The following is a 16,578-nucleotide window of genomic DNA, read 5'->3' as shown; positions in this document are numbered from 1 at the left end:
TGGTTACTTTTTCTTTCATTTTTTAAAAAATGAAAGCTGGGGAACCAGCGGCTCTCCAGATGTTGTTGGACTCCAACTCAGCCAGTGTAGTCTCCCCACCAACATGGCCAGTGCTCATGGATGATAGGTGTTGTAGTCCAGCAACATTTGGAGGGCCACAGCAGGTCTGATCCCCATAAGGCACAACATGCTTATTCCTCCATTGCCTGGGGGTTGGACTCTATAATTCTATGGTTCTGTGATTCAGTTTCCTCATCTATATTACATTGACAAATGATCTAAACTGGGTTAAAGCAGGTTCCTGTTTTCCTAAATTGATCCTTGCACAGTCCGCTACTATGTACCCTGCTGCATGTCAGATTGGTTGTTATCACAGAGCTTCTAGTGAGACCTAGCCCAAACATGAGTTCCCTAAGCACAAGGTATGCTCTTTGGCTTTGTCAGGACTGCCTATTCTCTCCTAATGTCTCTGTGATGGGCTAGTGCCAGGACTCAGCTGCTTTCCCCTACTGCTTATGCACCTCTGAATTAGATCTGGGAGTTTCCTGTATGAACACAGGGCGAGTGTGTGCCACCTGTTGCCTGGTACCAGTGCCATCAGCCCGACTTCCTCTGAAGTGTTTTGAGCCACCAATGTGCCCTACTAAGGACATTCAAAGCGTATCCTTCTTAAAGACATAAGTGGTCACTGCTTATATATTTGTTTTATTTAGTAATAAAATAATGTTCTTCTGTTCCCACTTATAATCATGTGTATGGTCCATAAATACAATTTTCAAAATATCTCTGTAGCAGTTAAACACAGGCTTCCTAAGAATTGCCTTTTAAATCCACATTTTAGTATTCTTAATAACCATTTTATGTTTTGAATTTTTTTTTGTTAGTTTCCTTCTGCAGGTTTTTTTTTTTTTTACAATGGTCACTTTTTTTTGCCCTCAAAGAAAGACTTAGATCATTCTCACAGTTTTACAGCTCATTGAAAAATATGCGATACACTAGCTAATGATAATTGCAAGCAAGCTATATATACTTTAGCAGGCTGGTTGAATGTCTATATATACATGCTACCTACTAAAACCCTACTAAAACAAAAACAAAGTCAAAAACTTGTTCTGATGTTATATCCAACACTCCAGCTAGAAATAATTTCTTGAGTATGCTACTCACATCAAGTCACTGTCTTTTGCATTATGTCAGTGTTGTAAGCTATGGAAATAGAAGCATGCCACTGTAAGCTTGGCTAAAAGGAAGAGTAAAGTGGGTTTAGGTTTGAAATCAGGGTTGCAAACCAGTTAAATAAATCCTAGTTGATTAATCATAATGAGTTTTAAATAGGTCTGATTATGAATAAAATCAATAATTCTGAAGGGGGAGGAGAATTTTCTGTTGTGTATATTGGCTATTGGAAGTGGAAGCCCAAAGTCCTTCTTAACATGTGGAATAGTTGCCTGTTCTTTTGGATCCCAGGCCCATCCATAGGATTTAAAATACTGCCTTTAAAATATTCCAGTGAAATAAATGCATGTCAGGTCTGAAAATGTAGTTGTATCCTGAGGGTGCTTTGCTTGCTGTAGGGCAGGGGTCAGCAACCTAAGACCCATGGGCCACAAGTGGCCCACGGGGGTTGTTTAACCAGCCCACGAGCCGCCCCCTCGGCGAGTCCCCGCGCACTGCGCTATACCAGCACTACGCAGGGACTCACTTTTGTGGTGCTGGAAATTGCGTCTGCGCAGACACCGAAAATCGTGTCTGCACAGACGCAGATGCCAGAAATCGCAGGCACGTGCACGATCCGGCCCACGAAGGGATCTCCGCTGGAGTGAACCAGCCCAGGCAAGGTAAACTTTGCCGACCCCTGCTTTAGGGCTTTAACAATTCACTAATCCTAGGTGAGTATCTACGTTCATTTGTTTGTAAATAGGTTTCTCGCCTTGTTAAAGTAGTCCCAATGCTTGTTTTCAAAAATATGTGGAAGCAAAATTAACAACAATTTGTTTTTGTGTTTTTGGTGTGTGTTTTTTTAAAAAAGTGTTCCTTTTCCATTAAAAATTATGTGGTTCTCTTGCAATATGGAGATACTGTTTTTTAAAGAACAAGGGAAGAAGGTCTCCTTACGTAGCTAGAAATCTTTATTTAAGAGGGAGATGTTAGCAGGTTGCGGAATTGCAAGAAATACACCCCCCCAAAAAAAAACCTTAGTAAAATCAACACCTATGGGAGGGATGGGTAGCACCCTCTCCCTGCTCCCAACTAAAAGCCCAATGTGGACTGAGCATGTCACAGCAGGCAGTGTAACCTTCCAATAGTTTGACTTCACCCCCAAAGGCACACTCATCCATGTTTCCCGAGACAGATGGATGCCAACCTTGTCTAGTGGCCATAGAATGCTGTCTGACTTGCGGGGAGGGAGGGTGAAAACTGTATGAGAAGGAGAATGGAGTGGCTGAAAAAGGAGGAAGAGGCACATAGAAGTTTTTAAAAAAGCAGACAGGGCCAACTCATTGGCTAGAATGGACATTTCCTGGTTCCCTCTCAGAAGCCATTGTAAAATGTGAAAGCTGCCTGTAGAAATTGATGGAGAAATCCAGTATTTAATGTTGCTGGGGTGCCAGTGTGTCTACCTCACACCACAAAAAAACAAAATGGAGACCTGAGGGGATTAAAACGGTAGATAAACTCAATAAAGAAGGAGGAGGAGGAGGAGGACTGAGAGTGATTAGTGGTCAAAGAATGCTAGCAGCAGTGTGTGTGTGTGTGTGTGTGTGTGTGTGTGTGTGTGTGTGTGTATGGAGTGGACTAGCTGGAATCCTGAACAGAAGGTGAGCTACACTGCAACATTTTGTTGCAGTATCCTTTTTGTTACAATTATGTCTCACCTTGTATTGAGTGTCGCCTCTGAAAAAATCAAGTGTGTTAACACACATTTCATTTATTTTTTACAATGGGATTTTCACCCATCTTCTGTTTGCTTCCATTGCGTTTAATGGAATTCCCAGTGGAATTCTGCATTCGAAACTATTTTATCAGAGGCCTTTGTGCTATCCTTGATCAGGCAAACTTTTTGCTAGTTTCAGAAAGGTGGATTGCACCTTTAGCTGCGGGAAAGTCAGAAGATTCACATGTGATTCAGTTAGAGCTGGTGCGCCCATGAGGCAGGGTGAAGCAGCAGTCTCAGGTGGGGGAAGCCCTGAGGCAGCACCCCTAAGGGCACTTGCCCTGCTGCCGCTGGAAAAGCAGTGCCAGCATCAGCACTGCTTTCTAACGAGATCTCACCAAAATCTTACAAGATTTCACAGAGCACAAGGAGTCATTGCTTCTCCACCAGTGGCAGAGGTGTGGAAGTGGTGCCAGCAGAAGTGGGTGGTGCTGGTAATGTGGCACTTTCCATTTCGCCTCAGGCAGTAAAACAGGATGTGCCACACCTGACTTCAGTGCTGGATCCGACCTTTTGCAACAACTGAGTTTAAAGCTCTTTGATGTTGGTAGCAAATTTGAGATGAATAAAAGATTGCCATCCTCAATCTAGCTCCTCCAGAGTAACCCTATAGCAAATTATGGGACCTTTCCTTTTTAGTCCAGTTTGAATATTGCAGCCCATAGAAAAAGGTAGAAAACAAAACTTCGCAATGCAGTCGTGGTGTGTTTTCATAAATATAGCATAAGAGTGAGGCGGTAGGAAAATTTCTAAGCATTAACAACTAGCAGTGGAAGCTGTACCATTAGGGTGAATAGGGCACTGTCCAACCAACTTCAAACAGCCCCTACCAGCCTCCCTCCCTCCTTAGTCTAGGCTTCCTCTCCCTTAGTGTCAGGTGTGTAGGCGCTACACACCATTAAAGCACATTCTGGTCACTGTAGTTTACTCCTCACAGATTTATAATTCCCAGAAACCCTTAAGAAACTACAGTGCCCATAATTCTTTGAGAGAAAGTGTGCTTTAAAGGTACTGCGCATACACAGCCTCAGTGTTGCCCTTGCAGAACCCAACAAGGAGGAGGATGAGGGCAAAACTATAAAGAGGTGAATGTCTATCATCAGCTCTGGCTCTGCCCGTTCAGGGCCTCTCTGCCTTCCATCCCATGGGCCCCAAAGGGCACCAGCCACCATTGGCAACTAGGACTTGTTAGGTAAAGGAATGAGATTTACTACTCAATTGCTGCACCCACATGTTATCTTCTGAAAGTCCTTCCCCCACCCCCAACAACATTCTCAGTAATGCAGAAATATTACGTATACGTTTAGGTTGCTGCTGTTCATTTTTTGTTTTGCCTTTAAGAAACAAGTCTTGTTGTGCTTTGAAACCCACTTTCTTCGTGGTCTCTCTGATACTCTTCATGGGCTTTCTGCAGTCTTTTGCTCCTCAGCTTCCATTTGTGAAAGCAGTAGGTCACCAGAGACATGCTTATCAAAGAGAAGATGAGAGCCACCACTACAATCAGTGCAATGGCAGAGGAAAGTGACTCCTCTGTCTGTTGGGCTTCAGCACCCCGTGTGGCATTCACGATGGCATAAGTCTCATATTCCTTGGATGCCAAAAAGGCAGGGATAGGAGTGTCGCTGAATTTGGACCTCATTGGAATTCTGTAGGAGCGCTTTAGTCAGAGATGCTTTTGAAGAAACAGGCTGCAAGTTCCTATGATCATGAGGCAACGTCTTAGGAGGACACAGTTCTGTTCATGAAGTCACTCACACAAGCCTGGCAGCCAACCTCATTTATGTCCAAATGGTGTGTATTATTGTCTCTGGAACAAAGGAGACCATGTTACACCAAGTCAGACCATTTGTCCATATAACTCAGTATTGCCTGCACTGACTGGCAGCAACCAGTTTCACACAGGACACATTCGTAGTCCTATCTGGAGATGCTGGGTATTGAACCCGGGACCTTCTGCATGCAAAGCAGATGCTCTGTCACTGAGCTACAGCCCCTCCCTAAAGATTCTGTTGTAAAACTGAAAACAACTTTCTTATTCTTTAATGTCCTGGATGGTTAATCAGGAAAATGTAGTAACTTATTCACAGATGGTGTGGAAGGCTAAAACAGAAAACAAGTTTACATCAGCCATAGTGGACAGTTGTTGTCTGAGTTTTCTTCCACTCTGAATTGGGTTTTGTTTCATCACTCATAAGAGACGCTCACAATCAAAGATTCCTCAATGAGGCGCAGAAGTGGGTTCTTCCAAAGACGGTTAATATTATGATCAGTTCCAGCACTGTAGCTTCCATGCATATATTAAAGTACCTCTGCTCTCTTCACTCCTTTTGGAACTCGGCACACTCGCTTTCCGTGGCTCTTTAAGGCTCCAGTGTTTCTTTCACCCCAGAGCTCTTGATGTGGAAGCAAAGAGTTGACCTCATAGCTTGCGACTTCCGTAAACAGTTGCCTATGTATAGAAAAAGGCATAAATTAGTTCCTGATCAAGAACAAGGTGAAAAATGCAACTGGATTGTTTTGTTACAATAGTTTAGAATTTCAGTGGGTGCAGGATTTTGAGTTCTTTATTGCAGCAAACTGGCTGAGGATGGTGTGTGTGTTTTCCTTTCCAGTAAACCTGGAATGGGGAACAGGATCTAACTAGCGGGCTGGATTCTGAGCTTCTCCACTGCTAGTGGACCTCTGACAGGTAGGAAGCACCACCCAGCTGTTAATCAACGGCATTGTGGGTTAAACCACAGAGCCTAGGACTTGCCGGTCAGAATGTCGGCAGTTCGAATCCCCGCGACGGGGTGAGCTCCCATTGCTCGGTCCCTGCTCCTGCCAACCTAGCAGTTTGAAAGCACTCAAAGTGCAAGTAGATAAATAGGTACCGCTACGGCGGGAAGGTAAACGGTGTTTCCGTGTGCTGCTCTGGTTCACCAGAAGCAGCTTAGTTATGCTGGCCACGTGACCCGGAAGCTGTACGCTGGCTCCCTCGGCCAATAAAGCAAGATGAGCACCACAACCCCAGAGTCGGTCACGACTGGACCCAGTGGTCAGGGGTCCCTTTACCTTTACCTCAGTGACCTCAGATGAAGGTTTGTCCCTTTGTAGCACAGCTTGAGTGCTACAATAAGCTCTAATCTACGCAGACTACAAGCCCTGCTTTTGGCACAGATTGGCTCCATTCAAGACCTCTGATTGGGAACTCCAAAATGAAACCAACCCCAGCCTCCAACTTTAAAAGATACCAAAACCAACCCCAGTTTGGAACAATTGTGAGCATATTTTAAGGCTCCCAATTGTTCTTTTGCAGACATGTCTTTAACCACTGCACACCTGATGTCATATATGATGTAAGGTGCTGAGTGGGTGGTCATTGCTTGAGGAAGATGGCTGTGCAGCCAGCCTAATGCCATATTTTACGGTTCTACACCTGGTTGGCAATGGGTCAAAACTTGGGGCCTGCACGTACCAAATATTCAGTATGAACCTAAACAACCTGCAATTCACACAATTCTTAGTTTTTCCTCTCTTTTTCCTCTATAGTGAAATAGATAGGTTGCTAAACCAGAGCTTACCAGAGTGAATGTGTAGGTAGGGAAGGGCTTGTGTCCGTGTGCATGTGCTGGAGCCATGTGAGAGACACAAGGCAGTCCCTACTCACCTCATTTAACTTCCAGAATTGCCTTGCAGCTTCCTGCAACTCTGAGCAACTCATTAGGAGGATTTGTAGTGTTTAATCCTATATGCTCATTACACCATGCCATGTATTGAATTTTAAATTTGCTTAACTCTCCCAGTGCATGCACCAGCAGTGTCATTGATGGACTATGTTGCTTCTCACACTCAAAATGCCCATCTCTACCATATTTCTCTGGGAAAGAAAAGTGGCTATCCTCTGATCTCATTTCGAGGCTTGAACTGGAACTACTTTTTAAAAAAAAAAAGAGTCACATTTGGGGTGCTTGTGCTAAATAGCTCTGCATCTGTGCTGTATCTTTAAATAGCTAGTCTCTCTCGCCCTTCCTTTGACTTCACTGATGTTGTCCTCATTTGCCAACACATTCACCTTCAACTGCTGTCAAAGTTCTTAAAGCTGCAGTCTGATGTGGTGATGTCACGGTTCTTCACTAATCAGTTAATATGGCTGATACACTTTGTGGTGTGGAATATGCCACATGTGTTATTAATTGTAAGGTGGGAGCAATTCTAATAATGTAGGACACCATAGCCAATGGCAGTCTGGGCAAGTGAGGACAGGGCAGTGTGGACAAATAATAAGAACACAGAAACAGCAGCAGCAGCAGCCAGGGAAACAAAAGGTTGCAGAATAGTGTCAACATTCTGATTTTGGGGGTGGGGTGGAGAGAAGAGGGTGTAAATTTGTCCTGCTGTGCTGAACGTTTCAAAGTGAATATTGAAATTAGTGGATCTTTTGTGCAGCTTTAAATACTGTTTGACTCTTCTACTCAGACCGCCTTTTCGACCTCATCCAAGACTCTCTATTCTGACTAGCAGCAGTGGTGATCAATGAACTCAAGCAGCCGCGATCTTTCTGGCTTTGACACCTGAGAGGCTTTTTAACTGCAGAAGCCAGGGAGTGGACCACAAACATTCTGCATGCAAACCTATAATCTTGCATTAAGCTACAGACCTTTAATCTTACAGGTAGCCTCTTTGAAATGTTTCAAGCCCAGCATTCTGTTCAAATCTTGATGACTGGCTGCCACACCTTCCTCTAAACATAAGGGTTTATTAGATGCATTTGGAATGAACCATATGTATGAAAAGATCTTTGGCACTCAGACTTCCAAGGAATGGAGTGGGTTTCTGTTTTGCTAATTAACAGCACATCCAAAGAGATTTTTGGCTCTAATAATGACTGTTTACTAGGGATTAGCATTCTGTTGATGTTAACAGATGTAAATGAGTAATTCATTGCCAGTAAGAAAGATGGCAAAAAAATAAAGACATTTCAGAAGGAAGGTTAACCTAGATGCTTTGCCACTGTATCTTGCAATGTTTTCTTTTAATAATGACCAAAGCCACCTTGAATTTAGGAAGCTTGCAGGTGGGGAACATTATTAGTACTTTTCATGGGTGCAGAACATGGGTAATTGAGTTTTGAGGCCAAGTGCCTCCAACTCCAGGAGATGCTCGAGGAAAAAGCATATATGGATAAATTTAATAATGATAGCAACTGATAAGGTGAATGATGCTTTGCCTGGCTTCTGAATTCAAGGCAGATGCAGTGCCTTTCTGGAGATCTTTGACTACAGCAATATTATCCCCATACGGTAAATTCTAAGTCCTATATGACTCCTGGCTGACATGTACAACTCTTTCCTTTGCTTACTTTATATCTTCTAGGATTTTATTTATTGCTCATCCTTCACCATTTGGTCAATGGGTCAGCTACATACAACTCAGTAGGGACACAGATGGCGCTGTGGTCTAAACCACCGAGCCTCTTGGGTTTGCCGATCGGAAGGTCGGTGGTTCGAATCCCTGCAATGGAGTGAGCTCCCATTGCTCTGTCCCAGCTCCTGCCAACCAAGCAGTTCGAAAACACACCAGTGCGAGTAGATAAATAGGTACCGCTCCGGCAGGAAGGTAAACGGCATTTCCGTGTGCTCTGGCTTCCATCATGGTGTTCCGTTGCACCAGAAGCAGTTTAGTCATGCTGGTCACATGACCCGGAACGCTGTTTGTGGACAAATACCAGCTCCCTTGGCCTGAAAGTGAGATGAGTGCCACAACCCCAGAGTCACCTTTGACTGGACTTAACCATCCAGGGATTCTTTACCTTTTTTACCTATACACCTCAGTACAACAACTATATAATACTCAATCATTTCTAGACCATAGATTAAACTGAATCAATAGCAGTCAGAAACAGGAACAGCCCTGCAGTGGGAGGGCTATTCTGAACTCCTCCTCCAGACCCAAAGACCTGTGTGAAAAGGTGATGTTGAGATGTATACAGTGATGAGCCCAGATGCATCTCTGAGAGGAGTGCATTCCACAGTCTGAAAACCACCACAGAAAAGTGCCCCAAGACCCTCGCAGGGTGGCAGAACTGCCTGCACAGCCTCTTTTGCAGATCTTAGCACGCAGACAGGTCTGTATGGCAGGAAACCCATCTCTAGATATTTGTTTAAAGCTATGTTCTTTGTCACCATGAGGACCTTGAATTTAGCTTCTTATCTCTCTGATTCAAAACAAAGCTGTTTTCCCCGCTAAGGAGGCCCAGAACCATACCAGCAGAAATATAATTTAAATATAAGTTGCCTCTTTTCTTCCTGACACTTTTTGTACCATCCAACAAGAACTGGTTTTCAAAATGCTAAGAGGCTTTAATTTATATATTTTCCTCTTTTATTTAATTACTCTATACACTGAACTGTTATTACAGATAAAGTGTTTGTGGTGATGTGTAGTTGTGGTAGTGGGATCCCTTGTAGCCTCCTTATTCCATCCAAAAACACTGATTTTCGATTGCACTGACTCAGTACCTCCCAGGACACGATTGTAAGAGGAACCAATAGGATGTTAAACAGCTCCAGTTTCATCAAGACACAGTGTAGAAGTAAAGAGCTTCACAATCGTGGTGAAAAGAATCAGCTCATCATTATAGCCACACCCACAAGGGCAGGCAATTGTGTTGATTCACAATACTGAGATACTATGGTCGTGTGTTGGTCAGCATTTTTGACTTGGTTAAACAGCATTTCCATGGGCTCTGGCACTCAGCATGGTGTTCCGTGTGCAAGAAGTGGTTTAGTCATGCTGGCCATGTGTCCCAAGAAAGCTATCTGTGGACAAACGCTGGCTCTCTCGGCCTGAAAGCAGATATGAGTGCTGCACTCCGTAGTCAAATCTGACTGGACTTTACTGTCCAGGGGTCCTTTACCTGAGTTTAGCCTCCCTAACAAAGGGATTCTGCACCAAAACAGATTTGCCCTTCAGTCCCATAAGATTACAGCACAGGGGAAAACCACACCAACGGATGACGACGTTGCTCCTGGTGTGAAAATGCCAGAGTTGTGCTTCCCCTCCTGGAAAAAAAAAAGCCATTCTGCTCCACTACACCCCTGCTTTGGAGCAAGCTGAAGCTCCACTGAAAACATCAAGGTACAGGAATGGACTATAAATCTAGAAAACCCTAGCCCTAATAAGCCTCAACTTATTCTTAATGTGAGACAGTGTACAACTTCATTAAGTTGCACTCCGGAACATTAAATTGCTTTTCAGATTACATTTTTGAGAAGCTTTTTTTAAAAAAAAAATAGTGGGAGGGTCTGTGGCTCCGTGACAGACACATGCCTGCATGCAGAAGGCTCAGGTCCTGCACCTTCTCCAGGAATCTCCAATGTCAGGCTGCCTAAGACCCTGAGCTCTGCTGCCAGAACAGGCAATGCAATTCTGACCTGGATGGGCCAGTGTTGGTTTGTTCTTACAGCTGTTTCATTTAAGACAAGTCTTACTGTAGAGTTTTAGTGTGACAAGAGTGGGCAGGTGTGGAACCTGTTTCCGTTGCCCTCCAGTTATTGTTGGACTACAGCTCCCATCATTCTTGATCACCAGTAACAATGGATGAGAATTCTTTTCTAGTTTGCATATGCAGAATTATCTCATTTGAATTTCCTGAAACAACAGGCAAACTGAAACAGAGCCATCATTCACTTCCTTGAATTTTGCAATGCAGCTCTCCAAGCAATGTGTGCAAAAATTGCAAAGTGTGCAAAAGAATGAGTATATGGGTGCAAATAGCATACAACAATGCATTACGTTAGGGAAAACTGCTTGCAAAAATGTATACATTCCATGCAAAATGTGTATATTAGGAGAACAATGAAAACTGAAATCAAAGGGCAAATATTGAGCAAATATCTGGGTATTCTAAAAATATTTGAGAATAATCAGCTTTAACAAAGAAAAACATTTCTGAAAAAAAGTAAAGTTTTATGCTGCATTTTACCTTTTTTGGTTGATATTTTAAATTTTTGCCTTTTAAAAATGATATGCTTCCTGCTGAATCAGGAGATTTAAAAAAAGAAGACACAACAACCAATGTCCAGGGTGCAAATGGACAACCCTAGGTAGAAGATAGTTTTTGCAAAACAATAATAATGAATAAAAATGAATAATGCTGAATTGCAATTCCTGTGTTGCAGGAATTTGCAGGTTAATAAAGCCTCGTCAATTTTTTACAGATTTAGCAGTTTCACAATTATGTCATGTCTTTAGCTTTATAATCTTTGGTGTTCACTCTGAAAATTGCCTAAGGCAGAAACCCCATCTGCTCTCCTTGCAATTGTACGTATCTGCTTGGGTTCAATCACTTAATCCCAGCACAGGAAACCTAATATACTGTACTGTTCAGCTACAGAGCAATGCAGCAGCCCTACATTCATTTACCTTGGACTAAGTCCCACTGAAATAAATGGGGCTTACTTCTAAGTAGACACAAACCCCCTGAATTACACCTGTCTTTCACATAGATAACTGTCCATATTGCAATATGCCATGTGTTTCCCATACATAGCAGAAATCTTTACAGGAATCCTTCCATTTTCCAAGGTCAAATGACAAGAGAGCTGCATTACACTTATCTTACATTTTTTTGCTGTTCAACCTCTATGCCTATATAAGCCCATAGATTAACAAAATAAGGGTCATTTAATGCCAAGAAAGGCTTGCGAGCTCCATTCAGTGCTGCGGTGAACCTATGCAATTTAAGTCCTGATTGCGCTGCCTAACATGCATGCAGGGAGAGTGAGAAACAACATTGCTGTGCCATAACAAATCATAGGAAGGAGTCACAGTAAATTCCTTAAGCATTTCAATTTCCATTTAAGGGGGGGATGTTTGCCATTCATCTTGAAATGGTTGCAAATAACATAGACATTCCTTGTGCCACTTTGGACCACTTTAATATACAATTATACATATACAGTGGGACCTCGGGTTAAGAACTTAATTCGTTCTGGAGGTCCGTTCTTAACCTGAAACTGTACTTAACCTGAGGTACCACTTTAGCTAATGGGGCCTCCCACTGCCGCCACCATGCGATTTCTGTTCTCATCCTGAAGCAAAGTTCTTAACCCGAGGTACTATTTCTGGGTTAGCGGAGTCTGTAACCTGAAGCGTCTGTAACCTGAAGCGTCTGTAACCCGAGGTACCACTGTACACATACTTTCCCTTTAAAAACTGCATCTTGCAGATTCACTTCTTTGAGAGACATTCTCAAAGAAACAATTCCTTTCCAGGAACTGTTCATGACCAACACAAGCATAAAACTAATGTAGACATTACAGGGGAATTTACAAGACCTGGTGGAAAGCAATAATGTGTGTCTTTGTAGTGGCTATGATACTTGGACTTTCCAGGATATGCAGAAAGTCTGTGACTTGGTCCTCGACTTTTGAGATTGTTGGAGCTGAAGTCTGATAGAACTAAGAACAAAGCCTCCACGAAGCTTCCCATCCCCAGGAAGCCTGAAGTGAGATCTCTCTCTCTGTCTGATTTTAGAAAATATATGTTTAAGCTATATTCTATCTGACCTGTACCTGAGAAGGGAGGCAGAGAGGATAAGATGTCCTTCTTCAGAATGTGATGGTACATTTTTGCCTTTTGCTCACCATCACATAAATTACCACTGCACTGTAGGAGTGAATGCAACAGCGCATAAAAGTCTGAAAGCACAGGCAGACTTACAAGTGAGGATCTTCACACAGACATGCACACATATTGTTTGCTGAATGTACACCTGTTGGAAAACCTTCACCTGCTGTCCCTTACACATGATGAACATGGAATTGCTTTCCACTTGTGCTAGACCTTTTCGCTGCCTCAAGCAGAGCCTGAACGCACCACCAGCCACGCTAGGGCTAACACTCTGAAAAGTATTTCTGCACCAATTCCTGCCTTCATTTATCCCCACCTCCTCATTTGTGGTGCTGCCTGAAGCAGGTCACTTCACAGCACCAATTACAGTCTTAATTCCAATGCAGACAATGATAATTTTGGAAATGGCCTTCAATATAATCATGGTACAGTGATTTACCCATTGGTCTGTAAGCTTTTAAAACCACTGTGGGAAATAATATTTACATTAATACAGTATAATAACAAGGGACAACATAAAGTGTGTACTGAGTGCATATGGCTGTGCATGGGTGTTTTTTCCTATGTGTGTTAGTGCAAGAAGGAAAGCCTGCTATCCTAAATTCGCTGGCTTACTTGGGCATGAGCCCTTCTTGAAAGCAAGGATTTACTTTCGAGTAAGGGCGAAGCTTTCGTTTCGGGCTGCAGATGAGACAAAAGGCTGCTGCTGAATTTCAGCGTATGTGAGAGCGCCTCAGACTCATCAGCAGAGCTTTGATAAATCTTCCATTAAGTCTTAACTGGCCGCGGGCATTCCTATGCAGAAGCCGCTGCCGCTGTCCAGGTGCTGAACCTCTCTCCCTTCTCCGCCTGACTTGTATGCAAAGAGGCGATGGCTTGCGGTAATTGAATACTGTAGAGAAATGCAACGTCGCAACTTACAACCGACGACGCTCCTGGAGGGGAAGATCCGAAACGCCACCAACCCGAACAAAAGGCACATTTGAATGGGGTTGGACTCCCATTCACCACCCCCGCTTCTATGTCCTTTCCAATCCTTTGATCAGCCGAGGCTTTCCTTCTGCAGGAAATCAACTGGCGATTACAGGTTTTCTGGAAAAGGATCACACGTGCTTTGTGTTCCATTTCTACAACAGGGAGAGGAGGGATCGGGGAATAGCCACTATTGCTTTTAAATAAAGAGGCATCCAGCCACCCCTCCACGCCCCTCATCGTCCAAATAAAATAACGTGGTCTGATCAAGCATAGCAATGTCACACTTACCTTACTTGGACATATAGATATGCATATATGCACACACTGTTTGGTCCCTCCAAGGGCTAGCAACGGCTTACTTCCAAGGCTATTCTGTCCGTCTGTGTGTTTTTGTTCCTTCCCTTTTCCCTGTGTATATACTGAAGGCAGATTTTGCAGGAGGTCTGAGATGGTGTAAGCGCCCTGGTCGCTTCCCTCTTTTAAGAAGCCGGAGGCACAGAATGCTGAATAGACGCGCCGCTTCTAGCACTGCAGGCTCCAGGAGGATGAAATAGCATCACACGCAGGACACACGCACATACCTATACACACACACGCACCAGAGCATCCGCCTTAGCAGCAGCTCTGTGAACCCAGCCAAATTCCTCAACTTTATTTACGGAGAGATCACATGGGGAGGGGGGCTTCACCGAACTGGGAGGAGCATTTTAGGATGCAGAAACACTCCTCCCATAACTGAGAGCTTCCCGAATAAGTGTTAGACACAAAGATTAATGGTGATATCACAATCTAAGCATATAAAGCAGGGCGTGTGTTATGGAAAGGGTGGGAAAGAAGAAATATATAGGATGCTCACAGTCTTCCTCTTACATTACCTTTGACAAATATAGCAGTTTGCACCTTTTATCAAATTACCAATATCAAATTCATCTGGAATGAATTATGCACATTGACAAGCCCAACATAATTGCTGGGGGGGGGGGGACAGAATGCTTAGCATGCAGGAAGCTCTCACAGAGCAGGGGTATGGTTGTTCCTCTCTTGGGTTGTTCCTCTCTGGAGAAGAGCTGCCTCTTCATGCAACCCTGCTGTTCTCAACAAGGCCTGTTTTTCTATTCCCCATTCATTGATGGAGCAGGAGTAAAGGGGCTGCAGATGAATACAGTTTTGTGGAGGGTGGGGGAGCAAAAAAAAAAAACACCTCAGAGGTGGGTGGGGTCAAAGGAGTTTTGTCCCATCAAGGCAATTGGGGTGCACCAGGCAAATTTACTACCTAAAAAAATTGAAAAGACTAAAAAATGAGCATTGAAAACTGGAGGGACTCAGCCCACACCAATGAAGGAACATTTCAGCTTCCTTGGGACACATCATTTATGATCTTTACACTGCTTCATTTATTTAAAGAGCATGATTTCAACGAGTGATTATTGCAAGAGACCGGCAGAACCAGAGTTTCATTAATGAATAGAACTGTGCTTCTTATGGCTTGAACAAAGATTATGAGCTGGAGACGTTGGGCTTGCATTTTTAAGCTAACAGTTATGCCTCCTCTCTGCTCACAATATAAAGTGTTGCATTTGTTACTCCTTATGTCCCTTTCCCACTCAAGTCTCCATTGAGAGGAAGCACTAGGACCTCCTTGTAAAGTCGTTGGTCTGCTCTGCCCTTGAACACACTGTGCCTTTCCACCTTGCTTATCACCATCTCACAATAAAAGAAGTAAGCCTTGTTCCAACACATCTGAAGCAAAGCCATAAAGAATGGCCAGGAGCAAGAGAAGTACTCAACATTCTGAGTGAATTCCAGTTCTGGAACAAGATAGCAGAGATGTATAATATTCCAAATTGTTTGGAGATACCTAAACGGAGTTCACGGCATCATTCCTCAAATATGGGAAACTGCAGGCTTTTAATCAAACTCTTGAGCAGCCAGAGAAATACATTTTCATTGGACATATGAGTGGTCACTGCTTGCAAGCTTGCTATCCATGGACACCAGGCTGTCATGAGAGAGAAGGCATTTTCAGTGGTGGCCCCATACATTTGGAACTTTCTCGTAATGGAGGTTCGATATATATGGCCCCATCTTTGTAACTTTTCACACAAAGTCTTGAAACTCCATTCTGCTTCAATCTGAATTTTACTAAAACTGTTATGCTGGCTTTTAAACTGATGCTGCTTCGAGTTTTGTTCTTAGGTTTGTTCTATATGTATTTTTTAAAAAAATCACTTTACAGGAGTCGTAAGATAGTGTGAATCTCCCTCTCCATTTGTGAAGAGGGAAAACTGTTGGCAAAGCAGGAGTTCCTCTATACGTTCTTCTTGTTGCTGCAAAAACCATTGACTGTCTCTCAATGGTGCATGCTCTCCTCCACCCAATATGTTTCAGCGCCCAACCCAACCCTGTCTACTCTGACCAGTCTTGGATCCAGGCCCTGAACTGACTTGGGGGCTAGCCCTAATGATTAATTAGAGCTTCAAACCCTAATAAACATGCAGATGGATACAGTGTACCCCCCTCTCTAAACTACACAGCAGAGTCCAGGACTGAACCTTCTGCTCACCATTAAAATTCAATTCTGCTGGGCCCTACTTCACCAGTGAGTCCCCTGTGGGGATCATGCTAGCAAGGGAGACTCCTTCAGGGAGCAGGATTGCAGGATTATGCTTCCTAATCACTAGTTGGTGAGCACAGCATTCAATCCTGTTCGATTTCGCTCTGTGTGCATGTTCCCCTGCTGGGAACAAGGACACAGAGCTATTTTTTTCATTTCCCTAATGTTTCCTTACCTAATCATTTCAGTGTTTTGTAAGATCTTTGACATAACATAAAAGCCACTTGTGGAAATCCAGCATCTGTCTAGTACTCATTATTGTGTTAATTGCTTCCAGGGAAAAAAAAGTCCCATTTGTAACCCCATTAACCCAGAAAATCACAGGAGATTTGTGCTGTAATTTTCCCATGGTTTTCATGGATCATGTCATGCAGATTTGGGGCATACAGTTCTGGCATGCTAATTCTTGCATATGGTTCTCTCCCACCATTATTGTTGG

At 43.4% G+C, this 16,578-nt stretch overlaps 1 long non-coding RNA gene across 1 annotated transcript; it reads right to left on the bottom strand.

Moving 5' to 3' along the window:
- Positions 1-1,207: 1,207 nt before the first annotated feature.
- On the bottom strand, positions 1,208-14,172 carry LOC310754351. Its single transcript, XR_014543737.1, has 2 exons — positions 13,814-14,172; positions 1,208-5,384 (listed from the first exon to the last, which is right to left on the bottom strand). It is a non-coding gene; the product is annotated as an uncharacterized lncRNA (long non-coding RNA).
- Positions 14,173-16,578: the final 2,406 nt, after the last annotated feature.

The sequence above is a fragment of the Podarcis filfolensis genome (genome assembly GCF_964270895.1).
Source record: "Podarcis filfolensis genome assembly, chromosome: Z".
Classification (NCBI taxonomy): Eukaryota; Metazoa; Chordata; class Lepidosauria; order Squamata; family Lacertidae; genus Podarcis; species Podarcis filfolensis.
The sequence above is the reverse complement of the archived record's forward strand: the minus strand, read 5'-3'. Positions and strand labels throughout refer to the sequence as shown.